At 60.8% G+C, this 23,473-nt stretch overlaps 16 non-coding genes across 16 annotated transcripts; 9 read left to right on the top strand and 7 right to left on the bottom strand.

The window, feature by feature from the left end:
- Positions 1-1,352: 1,352 nt before the first annotated feature.
- Positions 1,353-1,435, bottom strand: Trnal-cag. Its single transcript has one exon. It is a non-coding gene; the product is annotated as a tRNA-Leu (tRNA).
- Positions 1,436-1,989: 554 nt separating this feature from the next.
- Trnad-guc lies at positions 1,990-2,061 on the top strand. Its single transcript has one exon. It is a non-coding gene; the product is annotated as a tRNA-Asp (tRNA).
- Positions 2,062-2,663: 602 nt separating this feature from the next.
- Positions 2,664-2,735, top strand: Trnag-ucc. The gene has a single exon. It is a non-coding gene; the product is annotated as a tRNA-Gly (tRNA).
- Positions 2,736-3,067: 332 nt separating this feature from the next.
- On the top strand, positions 3,068-3,139 carry Trnae-cuc. The gene has a single exon. It is a non-coding gene; the product is annotated as a tRNA-Glu (tRNA).
- A 3,443-nt stretch (positions 3,140-6,582) lies between these two features.
- On the bottom strand, positions 6,583-6,653 carry Trnag-gcc. Its single transcript has one exon. It is a non-coding gene; the product is annotated as a tRNA-Gly (tRNA).
- A 1,655-nt stretch (positions 6,654-8,308) lies between these two features.
- Trnag-gcc lies at positions 8,309-8,379 on the bottom strand. Its single transcript has one exon. It is a non-coding gene; the product is annotated as a tRNA-Gly (tRNA).
- A 1,471-nt stretch (positions 8,380-9,850) lies between these two features.
- Trnal-cag lies at positions 9,851-9,933 on the bottom strand. Its single transcript has one exon. It is a non-coding gene; the product is annotated as a tRNA-Leu (tRNA).
- A 554-nt stretch (positions 9,934-10,487) lies between these two features.
- On the top strand, positions 10,488-10,559 carry Trnad-guc. Its single transcript has one exon. It is a non-coding gene; the product is annotated as a tRNA-Asp (tRNA).
- Positions 10,560-11,161: 602 nt separating this feature from the next.
- Trnag-ucc lies at positions 11,162-11,233 on the top strand. Its single transcript has one exon. It is a non-coding gene; the product is annotated as a tRNA-Gly (tRNA).
- A 336-nt stretch (positions 11,234-11,569) lies between these two features.
- Trnae-cuc lies at positions 11,570-11,641 on the top strand. The gene has a single exon. It is a non-coding gene; the product is annotated as a tRNA-Glu (tRNA).
- Positions 11,642-15,086: 3,445 nt separating this feature from the next.
- Positions 15,087-15,157, bottom strand: Trnag-gcc. The gene has a single exon. It is a non-coding gene; the product is annotated as a tRNA-Gly (tRNA).
- Positions 15,158-16,774: 1,617 nt separating this feature from the next.
- Positions 16,775-16,845, bottom strand: Trnag-gcc. Its single transcript has one exon. It is a non-coding gene; the product is annotated as a tRNA-Gly (tRNA).
- A 1,449-nt stretch (positions 16,846-18,294) lies between these two features.
- On the bottom strand, positions 18,295-18,377 carry Trnal-cag. Its single transcript has one exon. It is a non-coding gene; the product is annotated as a tRNA-Leu (tRNA).
- Positions 18,378-18,931: 554 nt separating this feature from the next.
- Trnad-guc lies at positions 18,932-19,003 on the top strand. Its single transcript has one exon. It is a non-coding gene; the product is annotated as a tRNA-Asp (tRNA).
- Positions 19,004-19,591: 588 nt separating this feature from the next.
- Positions 19,592-19,663, top strand: Trnag-ucc. Its single transcript has one exon. It is a non-coding gene; the product is annotated as a tRNA-Gly (tRNA).
- A 333-nt stretch (positions 19,664-19,996) lies between these two features.
- Trnae-cuc lies at positions 19,997-20,068 on the top strand. Its single transcript has one exon. It is a non-coding gene; the product is annotated as a tRNA-Glu (tRNA).
- The last annotated feature ends 3,405 nt before the right edge of the window (positions 20,069-23,473 follow it).

Here is a 23,473-nt window from a genome sequence, read left to right as displayed (position 1 = left end):
ACCGGAAGCCAGCCCCTGGGCAGGTAGAAAGTCAGGCTGGCTGCCACGAGGGGGAGGTTGGGCCGCCTGAGGAGTGGACTCGCTGCGATGGGGCCCGGCGTTGCCATCGGGGTCGGGACGGGTCCTGCCCTGCCTCCCTGCCGCACGCCACGGGTGACTGAGCGTGGCCACGGGAATCATAGCCAGCGGTCCTCTCCAAAGCGCCGATGCCCTCTCTGGACGAAGCTTGAGCGGCCCTGCCTGGCCCGTCTGGTCGAGGGCCCGCGGTGGTCAGGAGCGTGGCTCTAGGGGCCGAGGGGCCACCCCGACGCGTTGCCCGGGCTCAGGCCAGGCGCTTGGTGCTTGGCGCTTGGCGCTTGGCGGTGGGGGCGGGGTGGAGTCCACGGGATCGACGGGATCGACGCCGGGCCGGGGTCTGCCCTCCGCGGGCAGCCCTTGTTCCGCCCTGCCCTCCTCTGCTCCACTCGGCTCCGCTCTGCTCTACCGCGTCCCTTGCAGGGGTCTGGCCATCACCGGCGAGCCGTCGCTGGGTGCGCCACGTCGTGAGAGGTGTGGGCCCTGTGTGGGCAGAGAAAGCAATCCCCCGCCCCGTGCCCACCCAGGCCGAGCAGGGCCGAGAGGGGGAGGACGTGGAGACCGTGCCGCCATCCTCGGCTGGACGCTGGCCCGGGACACGTGAGCGCGACCGCAAGACGCCCGCGGTGGGCCTCCAGAGTCCGTGGGTGCGGAAACGCGAGGCTCTGGGGCGCGCGGATGCCCTGACCCGCTCGGTTGGTCGTCGGGCGTCTGTGTGGGGTGGGTGGAGCGCTTTCGCAGTCACACAGGTGTGTGCGGGGCGCGGGGCTCCGGGCAGGCGGGAGTTCCTGGGTGTCTGTGTGTGGCTGCGTGGGCTTGTTGGTCAGGGGTGTGCGTTGGAGGGAAAGCCCGGGCTTGAGAGTATGGGTGTTGGGGGTGGGGGGCATAGGACGATGAGGGTAAGGGGTGATGGAAGGTCGAGGGGCAGCAAAGAACGGAGAGGGATGGGGTGAAGTGTCCACCTGAGCTGGTGGGTAGTGGGTGGGTCGGGCGTGTGTGCGTGTGTGCGTGTGTGGGATTGGACTTCGGCAGTGGGCTGCAGGCCCCGTGGGGATGGGGGCGAGGGCGAGCCCCAAGATGGAAGGGTCGGGTGGCAGCATGTGGGTTGCAGGGTGTGGGAAGCGGGCAAGACAGAGAGCGCAAGGCAAGGCAAGGCAAGGCAAGGCAAAGCAGGTAGCTAGAAGGCTAGGTGGGTAGCAATGAGTCCCGGGAGTGTTGGTTTGGGTGGGCGGGCCGCGGGCAGGTTTCCTGGAATGTTTGTGTCCAAAAGAGGAGGTTGTCAGGAGTGGGATTCGAACCCACGCCTCCAGGGGAGACTGCGACCTGAACGCAGCGCCTTAGACCGCTCGGCCATCCTGACGGCGCGGCGCGCCTGGCAGCTTGGCGGCTCGCCTGGCTGGGCTCGGGCCGTGCGCCCTGGCCCGGTGCCGCGCTCCCTCGGGGTGCGCTGGGCGCGGCGTGCGGCCGGCCCGACGGGCGGATGGCAAGCAGGGTCAGCGTCGAGTCTCGGGGACTCCGGCCCGCGCGGTCCACCCCCCGAACGGCCCCGCGATCGAGCGGCGTCGCCGCGGCCATGGTTGCGCCTGGTGTGCGAGCTGGAGGCGAGCTCAAGCACCTGCTCCTGCCCGCGTCGGTGCCAGCCGTCCGTCGCGCGGGGAAGCGAGGCGACAGCGACGGCGGGCAGCTGGGCCCGTGCGGTTCCCCGGCAGGCGGGTGGGGCCGGGCTTGTGGGGAGAGTGCGGCGAGTGCTGCGGCTCCGGGTCAGAGGACGGACAGGGCAGGTGCGGGCTCCAGGCCCAGGCTGGCGTGGGGGTCGGAGGAGGGGACCAGGAAAGGCGGGCAGCGGGGCAGCGGGGCAGCGGGGCCGGGCGTGTCGGGGAGAGGGTGGTGTGTCCCAGACGGCCGGCCGCGTCGTCCTCGTTAGTATAGTGGTGAGTATCCCCGCCTGTCACGCGGGAGACCGGGGTTCGATTCCCCGACGGGGAGACTGCTTTCCTTTTGGGCCCACCGCGGCCGTCGGCTCCTGGCGGACCGCGCGCATGCACGCACGCACGCACGCACGCACGCACGTGTGCCCGCCTCGGCCCCAAACCCTCTTGAGCGCCCGAGCCCTCGCCTTCCACGTCTCCCTCCTCCTGGCCGTCGGCCTGGGCGTGGGCAGCCGTGTCTCCCGCGCAGTCTCGGGACAGGACTCACCGACGAGTGGGGGAGCCGTCCCCAGGAGTGGGTGTCTGGCCTGGATCGGGACGAAGCCACACGCTGTGGCTGCCGCCGTGGCGTGGCTGCGCCCTCTCCCAGGCCTGGAGGCGTGGAGCCCCGGGCTCGGGAGCGGGCAGGCGAGGGAAGCTCGGAGGGCGCCCCGGGGGACCCGGGAGGGAGGCGAGGCTGGGCCCAGCCCGTCCCATTCTGCGTGTGCAGCCGTCAGCAGCTTCGGGCAGCGCGCAGGACGGGCCGGGAGCGGCTCTGGCTGGCGGGGCAGCGCCGCGTCCCCGCCCACAGCGCAGCGAGGCCCGGGCACGTCGCGGGAGCTGTGGCGCGCGCCCCCGCGCCAGTCCCTGGCGGCCAGTGTGCGCTGACCGAGCCGTGAGGCGTTGGTGGTATAGTGGTGAGCATAGCTGCCTTCCAAGCAGTTGACCCGGGTTCGATTCCCGGCCAACGCAACGGCTTTGTGCCCATCTTTTAGCCAGCTCCAGCTGTTGCTCGGCCTTTGGGGGGAGGAGGGGGGTGAAGGCGAATGTTGGAGACCCACGCGGGCGCCCAGGATTCCGAGGTTGCGAGCCGGAGGAGAGCTGTGGCGCGCCTCAGGCGCAAGGGGAGCTCAGCCAGGCCGGCGTTCTTTCTGCCTTCCTTCCCCTTCTTTCTTCCTAATTCTTTGGCCAGCCATGCCCCAAACCCAAGGTGCCGGTTGGTGCCCCGAGTGTTGGGCTGCAGTGAGCGCCCAGCAGCGCTGCTGGGCTGCAGGAGGCGCGTGCCTGTAGCGGGCCCGACATGCTCCCTGGTGGTCTAGTGGTTAGGATTCGGCGCTCTCACCGCCGCGGCCCGGGTTCGATTCCCGGTCAGGGAAGCTTCTCTTTCTTCCTTTCCCACTGCACTTCTCCCCTTGGCTGCCCTTTAGCTTTGCTGCAACCTTCCCCCACCCTCTTTTGGAACACTTCTTGCCTTGCTAGCTCATTTCTCAAGGACCCCAACCCACACTCCCTGTCTACCATCACTCACCCTTCTTCCTGCACCACTGCTTGACTGCTTTGTCCCCCTGTCAGGCGCTCCACCCCGCCACCTTCGCTGCAATGTCTACCAGGACTGTCTCCCCGGATATCTTCCTTCCTGCATCACCCTCCTGCCCTCACTCAGCCTGTCACTGAGGCAACCACTCCTTCCCTCCTTCCCTTCCTGCTTCCCTCATTCATTCCCCCCCCCCACCCCCTGCCCCTTAACTCCCTCATGCCCTATAAAGTCCCCCATCTGCCCACTCATTTCTTCCATCACCTGCTCTCTCCGTGTTCCTTTACTCACCCAAATATCTACTCCCTTGTTCTCCACTTTGCACACACACTTACCCAGCCAGCGACACACTCACCCCCTCACTCAGCGAGTCACTCTGCACACACATTCCTTCACCAAGCCACCCAGTCACAACCCCCTTCACCCTCCTCTTCACCCAAACACTCTCTAGGTCAGCTTCATCTACCCAGCCCCTCGCCCACTCAAAATCTGCTTCACTCCCACAGCCACCCACCGACCCTTCCACGACATCTCTCTGTCACTACCCACGCATCTTGTTTACTCACTACCAGCCTTCCTACTCTCTCACTGTCTCTCTGGGCCTTTCTCACTCTCTCTCTCTCTCTCTCTCTCTCTCTCTCTCTGTCTGTCTCTCTCACACACACACACACATATACACACACACCTACTCCCACAAAGTTTCACCCAGCACTTGCACAGGGGCTCACATGCCCCATCCCAATCAATCACCTGTTCACTGACTCACCAACCCATCTCCCACATCCAAACTCAACCCGTTGTGTACTCACCAGCTCCCTCCCTCAGAAATTCGTGGGTCCTCCCTTTCCTCCTTCCCACCCTCCCTCCCTCCCTCCCTCTCTCCCTCCCTTTCTCCCTTCCTCCCTCTCCTCCCTCCTTCCCTCCATCTCCTCCGTCCATCGCTCCCTCCCTCTCATCCCTCTTCTCCTTAGGCCTCCCCTTCACTCCTGGGAGGGCTCCAGGACTCTTTCACAGAGCTGCTCTGGGCACACTTCCCATGGCTGCAGACAAATCCTACTTCTTTTTTTTTTCTTCAAATTTTTATTATCAAACTTATGTACAGAGAGGTTAAAGTTTCATACGTTAGGCATGGGATACATTTCTTGTACTGTTTGTTACCTTGTCCCTCATAGCCCCCTCCCTCCTCCCCCTTTCCCTTTCCCCCCATGGGGTGTTGAGCTCACTTGACACATCCTACTTCTATCACCAAGGCCGAGAGGGGCCTATGCCCTCCAGTTCGACCCCTGCCGTGTCTAGTAGGGTAGCTGGCACCAGTCACCAAACTGGTGCCTCCTCCGGCCAGGCATGGAATCCTGAACTGGGGTTTGAATCCACCGTGGCAGTGGGTTTGATGGTCACCGAAGCTGAGCCAGTGTGGATGGAGATCTCTCCCTCCATGCAGGACAACTTCCCCCAAAGAGAGAGGCAGAAGTGTGAAGAGGCAGCAGCAGGCGCTAGGTGACTGCCAAGTAGACAAGGGGCGGCTAGCTGGAGGCAAAGGCAGGGAGCTCAGCTTGTGTGTCAGTGGGAGGAATAAGCACCTGCCCAGCTGATGCCTACAGGTGTGGTGAGTGGAGCGTGGGCTGCAGGACACTGGATGGTAATCGCCCAACCCTCGCTCCTGCCTTCAAATTGCCAGATGGGAACAGAGGAGGTTGTGTTGTGTTGGATGGACCTGGACTGGTTTCCCACCTGCTTCCCTCTTTCATCCCCACCCCCTTTGACTCCCTCATTCCCTATATACCAGCCCCTGCCCACTCACTCATTCAGTCACCCGCTCGTTCCCTGTTCCTTTACTGACCCAAACATCTACTCCACCTCACGTCCCGGATCCATCTTGTGCGGCCGCCTTCCAATCAAGTGCAGAGCCCAAGCGGCTTGCCACCCAACTCCCTTTAGCGGGAAGCTGAGGCACAGCCAGGCTAGTGGGGAACCAACTGTGGTTGGGCGTGGACACCGTGCTTCTTGCCACCCGTGCCGAGGAGCCCCTGTGCGGTAGACGTGACTGCTCTGAGCCAGGGTGGTTCTCTTGGAGGGAGGTGTGTCATGAGGATGAGCTCTGGATGGGGGAAAGTCTCTGTTCTCCTGGGTGACGGGCCTCCCACAAAGGCCAGGGCAAAGGCGAGGCAGCTTAAAGGGCTGGATGGACAGGAAGGGTCTGAGGTGTGGGAGGTGGGAGAATGCATGTGGGAAGTTGGGCGAGAGGACTGGGGGTGGCTTCACATACAGCTGGGGATCTGCACAAGCTCAGAGCATTTGAGCATGGGACCCATGGCCCCGAGTGCCTGTGCTGGGTGGCTTGAGTGTGGCGAGTAAGCTGGCAGGGCTCGAAGGAGGTGGGAGGAGGCCTGGGCGAGGAGACCGAGCCATCGTGAGTGGGCAGCAAAGCAAGGGAGAGAAAGCCAGTGGCGGGGGGGTTGGGGTTGGAGGTGGGGGAGTGGTGTGTAGGGCTGGCCCTATGGTGGCCACTGGGTGTGCCAAGGGCTGAGAGGGCCTGTCAGGGAGAAAGGAGAGGAGTAGCAACCGGGAGGAACTGGCTGTGGTTCCAGCAAGATCAAGCCCCTCTGAGCACAGAGGTCCAATGAGAGAGTGACATGCGAGGTGAGGGAGGGGGAGGAGGGAGGGAGGGAGGTGACACACATCCACACTAGTGAGTGTGTGCAGCCTTAGACTAGCGTTGTCAAGGCTGGTGGACTGGAGAGTGGAATGTCCTCTCTATTGGAGACCCAACCTGCAAGGGGTGAGTATAGAGGTCTGAGAAGGTGATGCCAGAGGAGGTCCGTGGTGAGCCTTGAGCCAAGTTGTGGGTTGTGGGAGATGAGGGTTTGGGGTGGAGCGAGGGTGGAGACAGTCGGTGTCAGCTGAGCTGTGGTGCTGTGGGTGGCATAGGGGAAGAGCCGCCGTGTGCACGGGGCAGGAGAGTGATGGAAGTCCTGGGAGGCCCGTGGTAAGCACAGTGGAGTTGTGGGGCTTGTTAGAGATCTGGAGGAGGAAGGGTGTTTGTAATCAGCCATAGGAGATGGAAGGAGGTGGGTGGCTTGGGTGGCAAGCCAGCATGCGCGTGGAGTGTGGTGTGCTCCGCTGTGTGGAATGGTAACAGGTGAAGGAGTGGCGAGCAGGGATGAGGGAAGCAAGAGTCCTCTCTCTTTCGCTCTCTCTCTTTCTCCCCAAGGGTGCTTGTGCGAGTGTTTGTGGTTGTGTGTGTAGGTAGGTAGGGTGAGGACCAAAATGTGAATGGCAATGTGCTGCATGGGCCGGGAATCGAACCCGGGCCTCCCGCGTGGCAGGCGAGAATTCTACCACTGAACCACCCATGCACAGACAACCGTCAGGTCCTGACGATGGATGGCACAGATGTGCTCCCAGGCCGACCAAGGACAGCGGTTGGTTCCCTGCCATTTGCCAGCAGCTCAGGGCTTCAAGTGTGGGCAGGATCCCAGGTGGCTCCAGATCCACCATGGCACAGGGAGCCAGGCGATGGGCAAGTAGGAGGAAAGGCTGGCTCCCACATGGTGGTTTTGTGGCGAGCCTTGGGGCGCCTGGTGCTGCAAGGAGGGAGTGGGGTGAGTGAGAAGTGGACCCGCCTCCACCCTGACTGTCCCTCTTGTGCCGCCGATTGGGTCCAGCATCGCCCTCTAGTCGGTCGGCCGTGCCCTGCCGTGCCCTGCCGTGCCCTGCGGAGAGCCATAGGTTCCCTCGGCCATCGCATGGTCCAAAGTGCAGATGCGCTCCCTTGACGAAGCCCACTTGGCAGGAGCTGTCCGACGGGCAGGTCAGGGGCATCCCTTCTGGCGATGAGGGCCTGCCCTGATAGGCTCCCATGGCCCAGGCCAGGCGCTTTCGCCCTGCCTTGCCCCCAACCTCACTCTTCATCCCGTGGCGGGGGTCTGGCTATCACTGGGGAGCTAGCGCCTGCTCCTGCCTTGTTGTGAGATGTGTTGGCTGGTCTGCGAAGAGAAAGACCCCCTGCTGTCCTAATTCCAAGCTAATCAGTGTCCAGGGGAAGAGGAGCACAGCTTTCTAGCAAGACACAGTTAGCATCATCCTCGTCAGGGCGCTGAGAAAACGGGAGAAAGAGAGAGAGAGAGAGGGAGAGAGGAGAGAGAGAGAGAGAGAAGAGAGAGAGAGAGGAGAGAGAGACAGAGACAGAGACAGAGACAGAGACAGAGAGAGACAGCAGAGAGAACAGAGAGGGTATGGGAGGATTGGGACAATGAAGAACACGGAGACCCCTGCCCCCACGCCTCACACCCTGCATGGTGTGTGCAGTGGTTGAGTAGTGGTAGGCAAGGCTAGTGCACAAGACAGTGTTGGCATCACTTCTCCATTGAGACTGAACCTGCAAGGAGTGAGCATGTGTCATTCCGTATCGGGAGGGGCAATTAAGCATGGGTATAGGTAATTCAGGGATGCCAAAGGAGCGGACCCAAAGCCAGTGTTGAGCCTTGAGCCAAGTTGTGGGAGATGAGGAGTTGTGGGTGAGGTGAGGGTGGAGATGGGTGATGTCGGCTGTGGTGCTGTGGGGATTGGATGACGTGCTGTGGCTGTGGGCGGCATAGGGGAGGCAGCAGGGTGCACGTGGGTGATTCTATTGGAAGTCCTGGGAGTCCATGGATGACGGCGGGGCATTGTAGGAGAAGAGGGAGCCGGTGTGGTGGCCATTGGGAAAGTGTATTTTGTGAGCTAGATAGATGTTTGGAGAGAGGCTGGTAATGTCCAGGGGTTGGAGATGTCAGAGGCTGGGTAGATTGGATGCCAGGCCAGGAAGCAGGTGCAGTGTGTTGGGCTGTTTGTGTGAAAAGGGCCGGAGTGAAGGAGTGGTGGGCAAGGAGGGAAAAGGCATTGCCGTATGTGTGTGTGCGCGTATAGGTGTGCGTGCATGTGTGTGAGTGTGAGCATGCGTGCCCACTCAGCAAACGAGGAAGGTAGGGAGCAGAGACCTACAGGAGCAAAATGCAGCGTAGCAGTGGAGTGCATGGGCCGGGAATCGAACCCAGGCCTCCCGCGTGGCAGGCGAGAATTCTACCACTGAACCACCCATGCATAAGTGCCGCCCGGGTCCCGCTCTCGTCTCAGATGTCCTCGCGGGTCGGCCAGCGACAGGGGTGGCCTCCCTGCTCTCCATGAGCACCCGCTGGCTTCAAGTGTGTGTGTCGGGATCCCGGAGGCACCGGAAGCCAGCCCCTGGGCAGGTAGAAAGTCAGGCTGGCTGCCACGAGGGGGAGGTTGGGCCGCCTGAGGAGTGGACTCGCTGCGATGGGGCCCGGCGTTGCCATCGGGGTCGGGACGGGTCCTGCCCTGCCTCCCTGCCGCACGCCACGGGTGACTGAGCGTGGCCACGGGAATCATAGCCAGCGGTCCTCTCCAAAGCGCCGATGCCCTCTCTGGACGAAGCTTGAGCGGCCCTGCCTGGCCCGTCTGGTCGAGGGCCCGCGGTGGTCAGGAGCGTGGCTCTAGGGGCCGAGGGGCCACCCCGAGTTGGGCTCAGGCCAGGCGCTTGGTGCTTGGCGCTTGGCGCTTGGCGGTGGGGGCGGGGTGGAGTCCACGGGATCGACGGGATCGACGCCGGGCCGGGGTCTGCCCTCCGCGGGCAGCCCTTGTTCCGCCCTGCCCTCCTCTGCTCCACTCGGCTCCGCTCTGCTCTACCGCGTCCCTTGCAGGGGTCTGGCCATCACCGGCGAGCCGTCGCTGGGTGCGCCACGTCGTGAGAGGTGTGGGCCCTGTGTGGGCAGAGAAAGCAATCCCCCGCCCCGTGCCCACCCAGGCCGAGCAGGGCCGAGAGGGGGAGGACGTGGAGACCGTGCCGCCATCCTCGGCTGGACGCTGGCCCGGGACACGTGAGCGCGACCGCAAGACGCCCGCGGTGGGCCTCCAGAGTCCGTGGGTGCGGAAACGCGAGGCTCTGGGGCGCGCGGATGCCCTGACCCGCTCGGTTGGTCGTCGGGCGTCTGTGTGGGGTGGGTGGAGCGCTTTCGCAGTCACACAGGTGTGTGCGGGGCGCGGGGCTCCGGGCAGGCGGGAGTTCCTGGGTGTCTGTGTGTGGCTGCGTGGGCTTGTTGGTCAGGGGTGTGCGTTGGAGGGAAAGCCCGGGCTTGAGAGTATGGGTGTTGGGGGTGGGGGGCATAGGACGATGAGGGTAAGGGGTGATGGAAGGTCGAGGGGCAGCAAAGAACGGAGAGGGATGGGGTGAAGTGTCCACCTGAGCTGGTGGGTAGTGGGTGGGTCGGGCGTGTGTGCGTGTGTGCGTGTGTGGGATTGGACTTCGGCAGTGGGCTGCAGGCCCCGTGGGGATGGGGGCGAGGGCGAGCCCCAAGATGGAAGGGTCGGGTGGCAGCATGTGGGTTGCAGGGTGTGGGAAGCGGGCAAGACAGAGAGCGCAAGGCAAGGCAAGGCAAGGCAAGGCAAAGCAGGTAGCTAGAAGGCTAGGTGGGTAGCAATGAGTCCCGGGAGTGTTGGTTTGGGTGGGCGGGCCGCGGGCAGGTTTCCTGGAATGTTTGTGTCCAAAAGAGGAGGTTGTCAGGAGTGGGATTCGAACCCACGCCTCCAGGGGAGACTGCGACCTGAACGCAGCGCCTTAGACCGCTCGGCCATCCTGACGGCGCGGCGCGCCTGGCAGCTTGGCGGCTCGCCTGGCTGGGCTCGGGCCGTGCGCCCTGGCCCGGTGCCGCGCTCCCTCGGGGTGCGCTGGGCGCGGCGTGCGGCCGGCCCGACGGGCGGATGGCAAGCAGGGTCAGCGTCGAGTCTCGGGGACTCCGGCCCGCGCGGTCCACCCCCCGAACGGCCCCGCGATCGAGCGGCGTCGCCGCGGCCATGGTTGCGCCTGGTGTGCGAGCTGGAGGCGAGCTCAAGCACCTGCTCCTGCCCGCGTCGGTGCCAGCCGTCCGTCGCGCGGGGAAGCGAGGCGACAGCGACGGCGGGCAGCTGGGCCCGTGCGGTTCCCCGGCAGGCGGGTGGGGCCGGGCTTGTGGGGAGAGTGCGGCGAGTGCTGCGGCTCCGGGTCAGAGGACGGACAGGGCAGGTGCGGGCTCCAGGCCCAGGCTGGCGTGGGGGTCGGAGGAGGGGACCAGGAAAGGCGGGCAGCGGGGCAGCGGGGCAGCGGGGCCGGGCGTGTCGGGGAGAGGGTGGTGTGTCCCAGACGGCCGGCCGCGTCGTCCTCGTTAGTATAGTGGTGAGTATCCCCGCCTGTCACGCGGGAGACCGGGGTTCGATTCCCCGACGGGGAGACTGCTTTCCTTTTGGGCCCACCGCGGCCGTCGGCTCCTGGCGGACCGCGCGCATGCACGCACGCACGCACGCACGCACGCACGTGTGCCCGCCTCGGCCCCAAACCCTCTTGAGCGCCCGAGCCCTCGCCTTCCACGTCTCCCTCCTCCTGGCCGTCGGCCTGGGCGTGGGCAGCCGTGTCTCCCGCGCAGTCTCGGGACAGGACTCACCGACGAGTGGGGGAGCCGTCCCCAGGAGTGGGTGTCTGGCCTGGATCGGGACGAAGCCACACGCTGTGGCTGCCGCCGTGGCGTGGCTGCGCCCTCTCCCAGGCCTGGAGGCGTGGAGCCCCGGGCTCGGGAGCGGGCAGGCGAGGGAAGCTCGGAGGGCGCCCCGGGGGACCCGGGAGGGAGGCGAGGCTGGGCCCAGCCCGTCCCATTCTGCGTGTGCAGCCGTCAGCAGCTTCGGGCAGCGCGCAGGACGGGCCGGGAGCGGCTCTGGCTGGCGGGGCAGCGCCGCGTCCCCGCCCACAGCGCAGCGAGGCCCGGGCACGTCGCGGGAGCTGTGGCGCGCGCCCCCGCGCCAGTCCCTGGCGGCCAGTGTGCGCTGACCGAGCCGTGAGGCGTTGGTGGTATAGTGGTGAGCATAGCTGCCTTCCAAGCAGTTGACCCGGGTTCGATTCCCGGCCAACGCAACGGCTTTGTGCCCATCTTTTAGCCAGCTCCAGCTGTTGCTCGGCCTTTGGGGGGAGGAGGGGGGTGAAGGCGAATGTTGGAGACCCACGCGGGCGCCCAGGATTCCGAGGTTGCGAGCCGGAGGAGAGCTGTGGCGCGGCTCAGGCGCAAGGGGAGCTCAGCCAGGCCGGCGTTCTTTCTTTCTGCCTTCCTTCCCCTTCTTTCTTCCTAATTCTTTGGCCAGCCATGCCCCAAACCCAAGGTGCCGGTTGGTGCCCCGAGTGTTGGGCTGCAGTGAGCGCCCAGCAGCGCTGCTGGGCTGCAGGAGGCGCGTGCCTGTAGCGGGCCCGACATGCTCCCTGGTGGTCTAGTGGTTAGGATTCGGCGCTCTCACCGCCGCGGCCCGGGTTCGATTCCCGGTCAGGGAAGCTTCTCTTTCTTCCTTTCCCACTGCACTTCTCCCCTTGGCTGCCCTTTAGCTTTGCTGCAACCTTCCCCCACCCTCTTTTGGAACACTTCTTGCCTTGCTAGCTCATTTCTCAAGGACCCCAACCCACACTCCCTGTCTACCATCACTCACCCTTCTTCCTGCACCACTGCTTGACTGCTTTGTCCCCCTGTCAGGCGCTCCACCCCGCCACCTTCGCTGCAATGTCTACCAGGACTGTCTCCCCGGATATCTTCCTTCCTGCATCACCCTCCTGCCCTCACTCAGCCTGTCACTGAGGCAACCACTCCTTCCCTCCTTCCCTTCCTGCTTCCCTCATTCATTCCCCCCCCCCACCCCCTGCCCCTTAACTCCCTCATGCCCTATAAAGTCCCCCCTCTGCCCACTCATTTCTTCCATCACCTGCTCTCTCCGTGTTCCTTTACTCACCCAAATATCTACTCCCTTGTTCTCCACTTTGCACACACACTTACCCAGCCAGCGACACACTCACCCCCTCACTCAGCGAGTCACTCTGCACACACATTCCTTCACCAAGCCACCCAGTCACAACCCCCTTCACCCTCCTCTTCACCCAAACACTCTCTAGGTCAGCTTCATCTACCCAGCCCCTCGCCCACTCAAAATCTGCTTCACTCCCACAGCCACCCACCGACCCTTCCACGACATCTCTCTGTCACTACCCACGCATCTTGTTTACTCACTACCAGCCTTCCTACTCTCTCACTGTCTCTCTGGGCCTTTCTCACTCTCTCTCTCTCTCTCTCTCTCTCTCTCTCTCTCTGTCTGTCTCACACACACACACACACATATACACACACACCTACTCCCACAAAGTTTCACCCAGCACTTGCACAGGGGCTCACATGCCCCATCCCAATCAATCACCTGTTCACTGACTCACCAACCCATCTCCCACATCCAAACTCAACCCCTTGTGTACTCACCTGCTCCCTCCCTCAGAAATTCGTGGGTCCTCCCTTTCCTCCTTCCCACCCTCCCTCCCTCCCTCCCTCTCTCCCTCCCTTTCTCCCTTCCTCCCTCTCCTCCCTCCTTCCCTCCATCTCCTCCGTCCATCGCTCCCTCCCTCTCATCCCTCTTCTCCTTAGGCCTCCCCTTCACTCCTGGGAGGGCTCCAGGACTCTTTCACAGAGCTGCTCTGGGCACACTTCCCATGGCTGCAGACAAATCCTACTTCTTTTTTTTTTCTTCAAATTTTTATTATCAAACTTATGTACAGAGAGGTTAAAGTTTCATACGTTAGGCATGGGATACATTTCTTGTACTGTTTGTTACCTTGTCCCTCATAGCCCCCTCCCTCCTCCCCCTTTCCCTTTCCCCCCATGGGGTGTTGAGCTCACTTGACACATCCTACTTCTATCACCAAGGCCGAGAGGGGCCTATGCCCTCCAGTTCGACCCCTGCCGTGTCTAGTAGGGTAGCTGGCACCAGTCACCAAACTGGTGCCTCCTCCGGCCAGGCATGGAATCCTGAACTGGGGTTTGAATCCACCGTGGCAGTGGGTTTGATGGTCACCGAAGCTGAGCCAGTGTGGATGGAGATCTCTCCCTCCATGCAGGACAACTTCCCCCAAAGAGAGAGGCAGAAGTGTGAAGAGGCAGCAGCAGGAGCTAGGTGACTGCCAAGTAGACAAGGGGCGGCTAGCTGGAGGCAAAGGCAGGGAGCTCAGCTTGTGTGTCAGTGGGAGGAATAAGCACCTGCCCAGCTGATGCCTACAGGTGTGGTGAGTGGAGCGTGGGCTGCAGGACACTGGATGGTAATCGCCCAACCCTCGCTCCTGCCTTCAAATTGCCAGATGGGAACAGAGGAGGTTGTGTTGTGTTGGATGGACCTGGACTGGTTTCCCACCTGCTTCCCTCTTTCATCCCCACCCCCTTTGACTCCCTCATTCCCTATATACCAGCCCCTGCCCACTCACTCATTCAGTCACCCGCTCGTTCCCTGTTCCTTTACTGACCCAAACATCTACTCCACCTCACGTCCCGGATCCATCTTGTGCGGCCGCCTTCCAATCAAGTGCAGAGCCCAAGCGGCTTGCCACGCCAACTCCCTTTAGCGGGAAGCTGAGGCACAGCCAGGCTAGTGGGGAACCAACCGTGGTTGGGCGTGGACACCGTGCTTCTTGCCACCCGTGCCGAGGAGCCCCTGTGCGGTAGACGTGACTGCTCTGAGCCAGGGTGGTTCTCTTGGAGGGAGGTGTGTCATGAGGATGAGCTCTGGATGGGGGAAAGTCTCTGTTCTCCTGGGTGACGGGCCTCCCACAAAGGCCAGGGCAAAGGCGAGGCAGCTTAAAGGGCTGGATGGACAGGAAGGGTCTGAGGTGTGGGAGGTGGGAGAATGCATGTGGGAAGTTGGGCGAGAGGACTGGGGGTGGCTTCACATACAGCTGGGGATCTGCACAAGCTCAGAGCATTTGAGCATGGGACCCATGGCCCCGAGTGCCTGTGCTGGGTGGCTTGAGTGTGGCGAGTAAGCTGGCAGGGCTCGAAGGAGGTCGGAGGAGGCCTGGGCGAGGAGACCGAGCCATCGTGACTGGGCAGCAAAGCAAGGGAGAGAAAGCCAGTGGCGGGGGGGTTTGGGGTTGGAGGTGGGGGAGTGGTGTGTAGGGCTGGCCCTATGGTGGCCACTGGGTGTGCCAAGGGCTGAGAGGGCCTGTCAGGGAGAAAGGAGAGGAGTAGCAACCGGGAGGAACTGGCTGTGGTTCCAGCAAGATCAAGCCCCTCTGAGCACAGAGGTCCAATGAGAGAGTGACATGCGAGGTGAGGGAGGGGGAGGAGGGAGGGAGGGAGGTGACACACATCCACACTAGTAAGTGTGTGCAGCCTTAGACTAGCGTTGTCAAGGCTGGTGGACTGGAGAGTGGAATGTCCTCTCTATTGGAGACCCAACCTGCAAGGGGTGAGTATAGAGGTCTGAGAAGGTGATGCCAGAGGAGGTCCGTGGTGAGCCTTGAGCCAAGTTGTGGGTTGTGGGAGATGAGGGTTTGGGGTGGAGCGAGGGTGGAGACAGTGGGTGTCAGCTGAGCTGTGGTGCTGTGGGTGGCATAGGGGAAGAGCCGCCGTGTGCACGGGGCAGGAGAGTGATGGAAGTCCTGGGAGGCCCGTGGTAAGCACAGTGGAGTTGTGGGGCTTGTTAGAGATCTGGAGGAGGAAGGGTGTTTGTAATCAGCCATAGGAGATGGAAGGAGGTGGGTGGCTTGGGTGGCAAGCCAGCATGCGCGTGGAGTGTGGTGTGCTCCGCTGTGTGGAATGGTAACAGGTGAAGGAGTGGCGAGCAGGGATGAGGGAAGCAAGAGTCCTCTCTCTTTCGCTCTCTCTCTTTCTCCCCAAGGGTGCTTGTGCGAGTGTTTGTGGTTGTGTGTGTAGGTAGGTAGGGTGAGGACCAAAATATGAATGGTAATGTGCTGCATGGGCCGGGAATCGAACCCGGGCCTCCCGCGTGGCAGGCGAGAATTCTACCACTGAACCACCCATGCACAGACAACCGGCAAGTCCTGACGATGGATGTCACAGATGTGCTCCCAGGCCGACCAAGGACAGCGGTTGGTTCCTTGCCATTTGCCAGCAGCTCAGGGCTTCAAGTGTGGGCAGGATCCCAGGTGGCTCCAGATCCACCATGGCACAGGGAGCCAGGCGATGGGCAAGTAGGAGGAAAGGCTGGCTCCCACATGGTGGTTTCGTGGCGAGCCTTGGGGCGCCTGGTGCTGCAAGGAGGGAGTGGGGTGAGTGAGAAGTGGACCCACCTCCACCCTGACTGTCCCTCTTGTGCCGCCGATTGGGTCCAGCATCGCCCTCTAGTCGGTCGGCCGTGCCCTGCCGTGCCCTGCGGAGAGCCATAGGTTCCCTCGGCCATCGCATGGTCCAAAGTGCAGATGCGCTCCCTTGACGAAGCCCGCTTGGCAGGAGCTGTCCAACGGGCAGGTCAAGGGCATCCCTTCTGGCGATGAGGGCCCGCCCTGATAGGCTCCCATGGCCCAGGCCAGGCGCTTTCGCCCTGCCTTGCCCCCAACTCCACTCTTAGTCCCGTGGCGGGGGTCTGGCTATCACTGGGGAGCTAGCGCCTGCTCCTGCCTTGTTGTGAGATGTGTTGGCTGGTCTGCGAAGAGAAAGACCCCCTGCTGTCCTAATTTCAAGCTAATCAGTGTCCAGGGGAAGAGGAGCACAGCTTTCTAGCAAGACACAGTTAGCATCATCCTCGTCAGGGCGCTGAGAAAATGGGAGAAAGAGAGAGAGAGAGAGAGAGAGAGAGAGAGAGAGAGAGAGAGACAGAGACAGAAACAGAGACAGAGACAGAGACAGAGACAGAGAGAGACAGCAGAGAGAACAGAGAGGGTATGGGAGGATTGGGAAAATGAAGAACACGGAGACCCCTGCCCCCACGCCTCACACCCTGCATGGTGTGTGCAGTGGTTGAGTAGTGGTAGGCAAGGCTAGTGCACAAGACAGTGTTGGCATCACTTCTCCATTGAGACTGAACCTGCAAGGAGTGAGCATGTGTCATTCCGTATCGGGAGGGGCAATTAAGCATGGGTATAGGTAATACAGTGATGCCAAAGGAGCGGACCCAAAGCCAGTGGTGAGCCTTGAGCCAAGTCGTGGGAGATGAGGAGTTGTGGGTGAGGTGAGGGTGGAGATGGGTGATGTCGGCTGTGGTGCTGTGGGGATTGGATGACGTGCTGTGGCTGTGGGCGGCATAGGGGAGGCAGCAGGGTGCACGTGGGTGATTCTATTGGATGGGAGTCCATGGATATGTAGGAGAAGAGGGAGCCGGTGTGGTGGCCATTGGGAAAGTGTATTTTGTGAGCTAGATAGATGTTTGGAGAGAGGCTGGTAATGTCCAGGGGTTGGAGATGTCAGAGGCTGGGTAGATTGGATGCCAGGCCAGGAAGCAGGTGCAGTGTGTTGGGCTGTTTGTGTGAAAAGGGCCGGAGTGAAGGAATGGTGGGCAAGGAGGGAAAAGGCATTGCCGTATGTGTGTGTGCGCGTATACGTGTGCGTGCATGTGTGTGAGTGTGAGCATGCGTGCCCACTCAGCAAATGAGGAAGGTAGGGAGCAGAGACCTACAGGAGCAAAATGTAGTGTAGCAGTGGAGTGCATGGGCCGGGAATCGAACCCGGGCCTCCCGCGTGGCAGGCGAGAATTCTACCACTGAACCACCCATGCATAAGTGCCGCCCGGGTCCCGCTCTCGTCTCAGATGTCCTCGCGGGTCGGCCAGCGACAGGGGTGGCCTCCCTGCTCTCCATGAGCACCCGCTGGCTTCAAGTGTGTGTGTCGGGATCCCGGAGGCACCGGAAGCCAGCCCCTGGGCAGGTAGAAAGTCAGGCTGGCTGCCACGAGGGGGAGGTTGGGCCGCCTGAGGAGTGGACTCGCTGCGATGGGGCCCGGCGTTGCCATCGGGGTCGGGACGGGTCCTGCCCTGCCTCCCTGCCGCACGCCACGGGTGACTGAGCGTGGCCACGGGAATCACAGCCAGCGGTCCTCTCCAAAGCGCCGATGCCCTCTCTGGACGAAGCTTGAGCGGCCCTGCCTGGCCCGTCTGGTCGAGGGCCCGCGGTGGTCAGGAGCGTGGCTCTAGGGGCCGAGGGGCTCAGGCCAGGCACTTGGTGCTTGGCGCTTGGCGGTGGGGGCGGTGTGGAGTCCACGGGATCGACGGGATCGACGCCGGGCCGGGGTCTGCCCTCCGCGGGCAGCCCTTGTTCCGCCCTGCCCTCCTCTGCTCCGCTCGGCTCCGCTCTGCTCTACCGCGTCCCTTGCAGGGGTCTGGCCATCACCGGCGAGCCGTCGCTGGGTGCGCCACGTCGTGAGAGGTGTGGGCCCTGTGTGGGCAGAGAAAGCAATCCCCCGCCCCGTGCCCACCCAGGCCGAGCAGGGCCGAGAGGGGGAGGACGTGGAGGCCGTGCCGCCATCCTCGGCTGGACGCTGGCCCGGGACACGTGAGCGCGACCGCAAGACGCCCGCGGTGGGCCTCCAGAGTCCGTGGGTGCGGAAACGCGAGGCTCTGGGGCGCGCGGATGCCCTGACCCGCTCGGTCGGTCGTCGGGCGTCGGTGTGGGGTGGGTGGAGCGCTTTCCCAGTCGCACAGGTGTGTGCGGGGCGCGGGGCTCGGGGCAGGCGGGAGTTCCTGGGTGTCTGTGTGTGGCTGCGTGGGCTTGTTGGTCAGGGGTGTGCGTTGGAGGGAAAGCCCGGGCTTGAGAGTATGGGTGTTGGGGGTGGGGGGCATAGGACGATGAGGGTAAGGGGTGATGGAAGGTCGAGGGGCAGCAAAGAACGGAGAGGGATGGGGTGAAGTGTCCACCTGAGCTGGTGGGTAGTGGGTGGGTCGGGCGTGTGTGCGTGTGTGCGTGTGTGGGATTGGACTTCGGCAGTGGGCTGCAGGCCCCGTGGGGATGGGGGCGAGGGCGAGCCCCAAGATGGAAGGGTCGGGTGGCAGCATGTGGGTTGCAGGGTGTGGGAAGCGGGCAAGACAGAGAGCGCAAGGCAAGGCAAGGCAAGGCAAGGCAAAGCAGGTAGCTAGAAGGCTAGGTGGGTAGCAATGAGTCCCGGGAGTGTTGGTTTGGGTGGGCGGGCCGCGGGCAGGTTTCCTGGAATGTTTGTGTCCAAAAGAGGAGGTTGTCAGGAGTGGGATTCGAACCCACGCCTCCAGGGGAGACTGCGACCTGAACGCAGCGCCTTAGACCGCTCGGCCATCCTGACGGCGCGGCGCGCCTGGCAGCTTGGCGGCTCGCCTGGCTGGGCTCGGGCCGTGCGCCCTGGCCCGGTGCCGCGCTCCCTCGGGGTGCGCTGGGCGCGGCGTGCGGCCGGCCCGACGGGCGGATGGCAAGCAGGGTCAGCGTCGAGTCTCGGGGACTCCGGCCCGCGCGGTCCACCCCCCGAACGGCCCCGCGATCGAGCGGCGTCGCCGCGGCCATGGTTGCGCCTGGTGTGCGAGCTGGAGGCGAGCTCAAGCACCTGCTCCTGCCCGCGTCGGTGCCAGCCGCCCGTCGCGCGGGGAAGCGAGGCGACAGCGACGGCGGGCAGCTGGGCCCGTGCGGTTCCCCGGCAGGCGGGTGGGGCCGGGCTTGTGGGGAGAGTGCGGCGAGTGCTGCGGCTCCGGGTCAGAGGACGGACAGGGCAGGTGCGGGCTCCAGGCCCAGGCTGGCGCGGGGGTCGGAGGAGGGGACCAGGAAAGGCGGGCAGCGGGGCAGTGGGGCAGCGGGGCCGGGCGTGTCGGGGAGAGGGTGGTGTGTCCCAGACGGCCGGCCGCGTCGTCCTCGTTAGTATAGTGGTGAGTATCCCCGCCTGTCACGCGGGAGACCGGGGTTCGATTCCCCGACGGGGAGACTGCTTTCCTTTTTGGCCCACCGCGGCCGTCTGCTCCTGGCGGACCGCGCGCATGCACGCACGCACGCACGCACGCACGTGTGCCCGCCTCGGCCCCAAACCCTCTTGAGCGCCCGAGCCCTCGCCTTCCACGTCTCCCTCCTCCTGGCCGTCGGCCTGGGCAGCCGTGTCTCCCGCGCAGTCTCGGGACAGGACTCACCGACGAGTGGGGGAGCCGTCCCCAGGAGTGGGTGTCTGGCCTGGATCGGGACGAAGCCACACGCTGTGGCTGCCGCCGTGGCGTGGCTGCGCCCTCTCCCAGCCCTGGAGGCGTGGAGCCCCGGGATCGGGAGCGGGCAGGCGAGGGAAGCTCGGAGGGCGCCCCGGGAGACCCGGGAGGGAGGCGAGGCTGGGCCCAGCCCGTCCCATTCTGCGTGTGCAGCCGTCAGCAGCTTCGGGCAGCGCGCAGGACGGGCCGGGAGCAGCTCTGGCTGGCGGGGCAGCGCCGCGTCCCCGCCCACAGCGCAGCGAGGCCCGGGCACGTCGCGGGAGCTGTGGCGCGCGCGCGCCAGTCCCTGGCGGCCAGTGTGCGCTGACCGAGCCGCGAGGCGTTGGTGGTATAGTGGTGAGCATAGCTGCCTTCCAAGCAGTTGACCCGGGTTCGATTCCCGGCCAACGCAACGGCTTTGTGCCCATCTTTTAGCCAGCTCCAGCTGTTGCTCGGCCTTTGGGGGGAGGAGGGGGGTGAAGGCGAATGTTGGAGACCCACGCGGGCGCCCAGGATTCCGAGGTTGCGAGCCGGAGAGCTGTGGCGCGGCTCAAGCGCAAGGGGAGCTCAGCCAGGCCGGCGTTCTTTCTTTCTGCCTTCCTTCCCCTTCTTTCTTCCTAATTCTTTGGCCAGCCATGCCCCAAACCCAAGGTGCCGGTTGGTGCCCCGAGTGTTGGGCTGCAGTGAGCGCCCAGCAGCGCTGCTGGGCTGCAGGAGGCGCGTGCCTGTAGCGGGCCCGACATGCTCCCTGGTGGTCTAGTGGTTAGGATTCGGCGCTCTCACCGCCGCGGCTCGGGTTCGATTCCCGGTCAGGGAAGCTTCTCTTTCTTCCTTTCCCACTGCACTTCTCCCCTTGGCTGCCCTTTAGCTTTGCTGCAACCTTCCCCCACCCTCTTTTGGAACACTTCTTGCCTTGCTAGCTCATTTCTCAAGGACCCCAACCCACACTCCCTCTCCCTGTCTTCATTCAAAGTTATTCCTGCACCTTTGCTTCTCCGCATTGTAACTCTGTGTGGCATAATATCTTGCTAAAATTATCTTCTGCCCCCTGTTTATTTTATTTAGCCAACAATCCCCTTTTTTCATCCTATTCCCCCTGTGCATGACTTGTGAATGGAGAGCGGAATGCTCACACTGCACCAATACCACCAATGTATTGAGATATATACAAAGCAGGCAATCTCAACCTTGTGTGCACATGTGCACACTCAAACGATATCCACATCTGAATCAACCACCTCCCTACCTTCTTCAATCTTACTGAGTCTCTCCTCACTTTTCTGCAGCCTCAGCCCTTCCCAATCTCCAAACCCAACTCTCCAATCCATCACTGAATCTCCTGCTTAATCCCCCACATACAATCACGCACTGATCTGCTGTCTTTCTTCCTCTTTCCCTCCCTTCCTCCTTCCCTCCTCACTTCCTCTGTTCTATCATTTTCTCAGTCCTCCATTCCCTCACTAGCTTCCTTCCTGTGCCTCTCTGTCCCTGTCTCTCCCCTTCCCCACCATCGTCACTCTCTTGCTCACCTCCCTTACCCACTTGTTCATTTTCACCTTTCCTACCCCCCATTTTACCCCTCCATGACTAAATTCACTCATTTTTACCTCTCACCCATTTGGTCACCTGCTCACTTCATCAGATTCCATGACTCACTGTCTGATTCCCTTACTCCTCTGTCTTGCTTCCTGCACATCCACCTTACGCTGTCTCATGTCGTCACATGTCCAACCACTGGCTGGCCTGCTCACTCACTCACTCAAGTCAGTCACTGCCTGCTTCTCTCATTCCTTCCCCATCTTCTCCCTCAGGCTTCATCCACTCACCTCTTCTAAGCCTCCACTCTTCTTTCACCAGCATTGGCCCACCACCATCTCCAAACTTAACCCCCCAATCCACCACTCACTCACCTGCTTCCTCACCCCTCTACTCCTTATCCTCTACTCCTCCACTCACTCCTACTTCCATTGGTTCACTCACCTGCCCCCTCCCTGTCATACTCTCCTGCACAGCAGTCTTTCACTGAATTGATCACTCTTTCAGTTATAACCCTGCACACCCACTCAGTCACTTCCTCCATCCTCTCTCACCCTCTCCAAGAATCTCAGCCCCATCCATGGAGCCTCTCACCCACCCACTCACTCTCCCGTTAACTCCTTCATATCCCATTCCCTCTCCCAACCTCAACTTTACCTGATTGCCCACATACCCATGAGTAAATCTTATGTGTTTTTTTTTTTTTACCAATAAAGTGTGGGTCATTAATAGAAGAATCTGTGTCATCATGTTTGAGTAGTCTTTCAGGCCATATATGTATTCACCAATCCTCATTTTCCCAAATTCTACCTAGTAGTTTCTATAGTCTCCATCCTCTAACATGGCTCCATCATGGGTTGTGACTGGTTAGTAATTCTTCTGGCCTTTTCTTTTCCCACTAATGGGAGATGATGCTGCCATTGCTAAGCTAAGTGCAGTGAGATCTTTTTGGTGAGTTCTTTCCATCCTTAAGCATTCCTGGAGTTTATCAACAGTCACTTCATTAGCACCTAATATACAAACACCCAAAAGATTCCAAAGGATGTAGCAACTGGAGCAAAAAATCAATTATTAGAGAAAAAGACTTTAGTTAATCAAGCTGATATAGCCCATTGTAGAGTAATGTCATTCATTAAAATGAGTTTTGCAGAAGATAAAGCCTATTCAGGTAGCAGCCTTGTGTAGAGGCATGAAACTCAAGTCTTAACTCTGCCTGAGGATAGGGTTCAGGGATATTGTCCAAATCTGCATGGCAAAGCATAAGGCTCTGTACTCTGCTTCCATGTAGAAGTGGGCATTTCCTTTCACTTACATAATGCCTTAGTGTTCTCTGGGGGTCACAGAGTTAAAACATCTTCAGGATATTAACTTTCCCTAGGCCATCTACTTTGCCTCATCTTCTCAAAAGTCAGTCATATCTGTTCATGTCCTTTCATTAACAAGGTCTGTCCTTAAGATGAGTGGAGCAGGAGTATTGCCAGTCACATAGAATTGATAATGCCAAGCCATCCCAAGAATGAGTTGTGCTTTTCATTAGTTGCAATTCCTTCCTCAGTGAAGTTTAGGATTTTGTTAAATAACTTCATATTGATTCAGTGATAGGAGGAAAGATTGATGTGTTAGGAAGATTTACCACTGAACCAGAGCTAAGGAGAAGATGTAGGATTGTAAAAAAGGGAATGTGATCTATATAATTAACCTAAATTGAAAATTGTGGAATTGACAAGAAATGTATTCACTGCCTTATTATGTAACTGTGCCCCCTTTACACAATACCTTGTCAATAAAATTTAATTTAAAAATTGTAGATTTGGATACTCTGCCCTCTACTACCAATGGTGGTTGTATTAAGAGATTGGGAGCCAGGTGTTAATGGCTCTCCCTGGTAATCTTAGCTATTCAGGAGGCTGAGATCTGAGGAGAAATTCTGGGAGACTTTTTTTTTTTTGGTCAATCTTGGGGCCTTCAAGTTCCTAAAAGGCAACCTAGGCAATTGTTGCCATATGACCCACACATATGTACAGTGAAACTGGTGGCAATCAAGTATATATTGCTTAGATTTATGATCTCAAAATTAGTGATTTTTAAAGTCAACTAAAAGTAACCCAAAGCAAATAGAGCTATAGAATGTATTTAGGTTTTCCCTTCCAGACCTTGCCCTACATACCTTTTTATTTGGCTGTTTATCTGTTTTCTTTATTATTAATTGGGAAACGTTAACTGTTTCCTTGAGTTCTGTGAAACATTCCAGCAATTAGTAGAACCTAAGGAGGATTTCAGGAATTCCTGGTTTATAACTATTAGAAGTTCAGGAGGCCCTTATTTGCCATTAGTAACTGAGGTGGGGGCAAGTTGTGGGCTGAGAGCTCAATCTGTGGGATATTGATAACTCCAGATAGATAGTGTTGGCATTGAATTGGGTTGTATGACCCACTTCTGGTGTTGAATGGTTGCTTGGCTTAGGGAATCCCCTGCACTTCCATATATTTTCTGTCCAAAGTATGTAGACTATATAGACAATCTTCTCTTTCCCTCTTTTCCTCCCTCTCTCGCTCTCTCCCTCATCCCTCCTTCCCACTCCAGGTCTGGACAATGTCCCTGAGCTCTTCAGCTCAAGGATAGCACTCTACCACTTGAGCCACAGTGCCCAGTGCCACTTCCAGTTTTCTGGTGGTTAATTGGAGAT

This window comes from Perognathus longimembris, chromosome 11, assembly GCF_023159225.1.
Source record: "Perognathus longimembris pacificus isolate PPM17 chromosome 11, ASM2315922v1, whole genome shotgun sequence".
Classification (NCBI taxonomy): domain Eukaryota; kingdom Metazoa; phylum Chordata; class Mammalia; order Rodentia; family Heteromyidae; genus Perognathus; species Perognathus longimembris.
The sequence above is the reverse complement of the archived record's forward strand: the minus strand, read 5'-3'. Positions and strand labels throughout refer to the sequence as shown.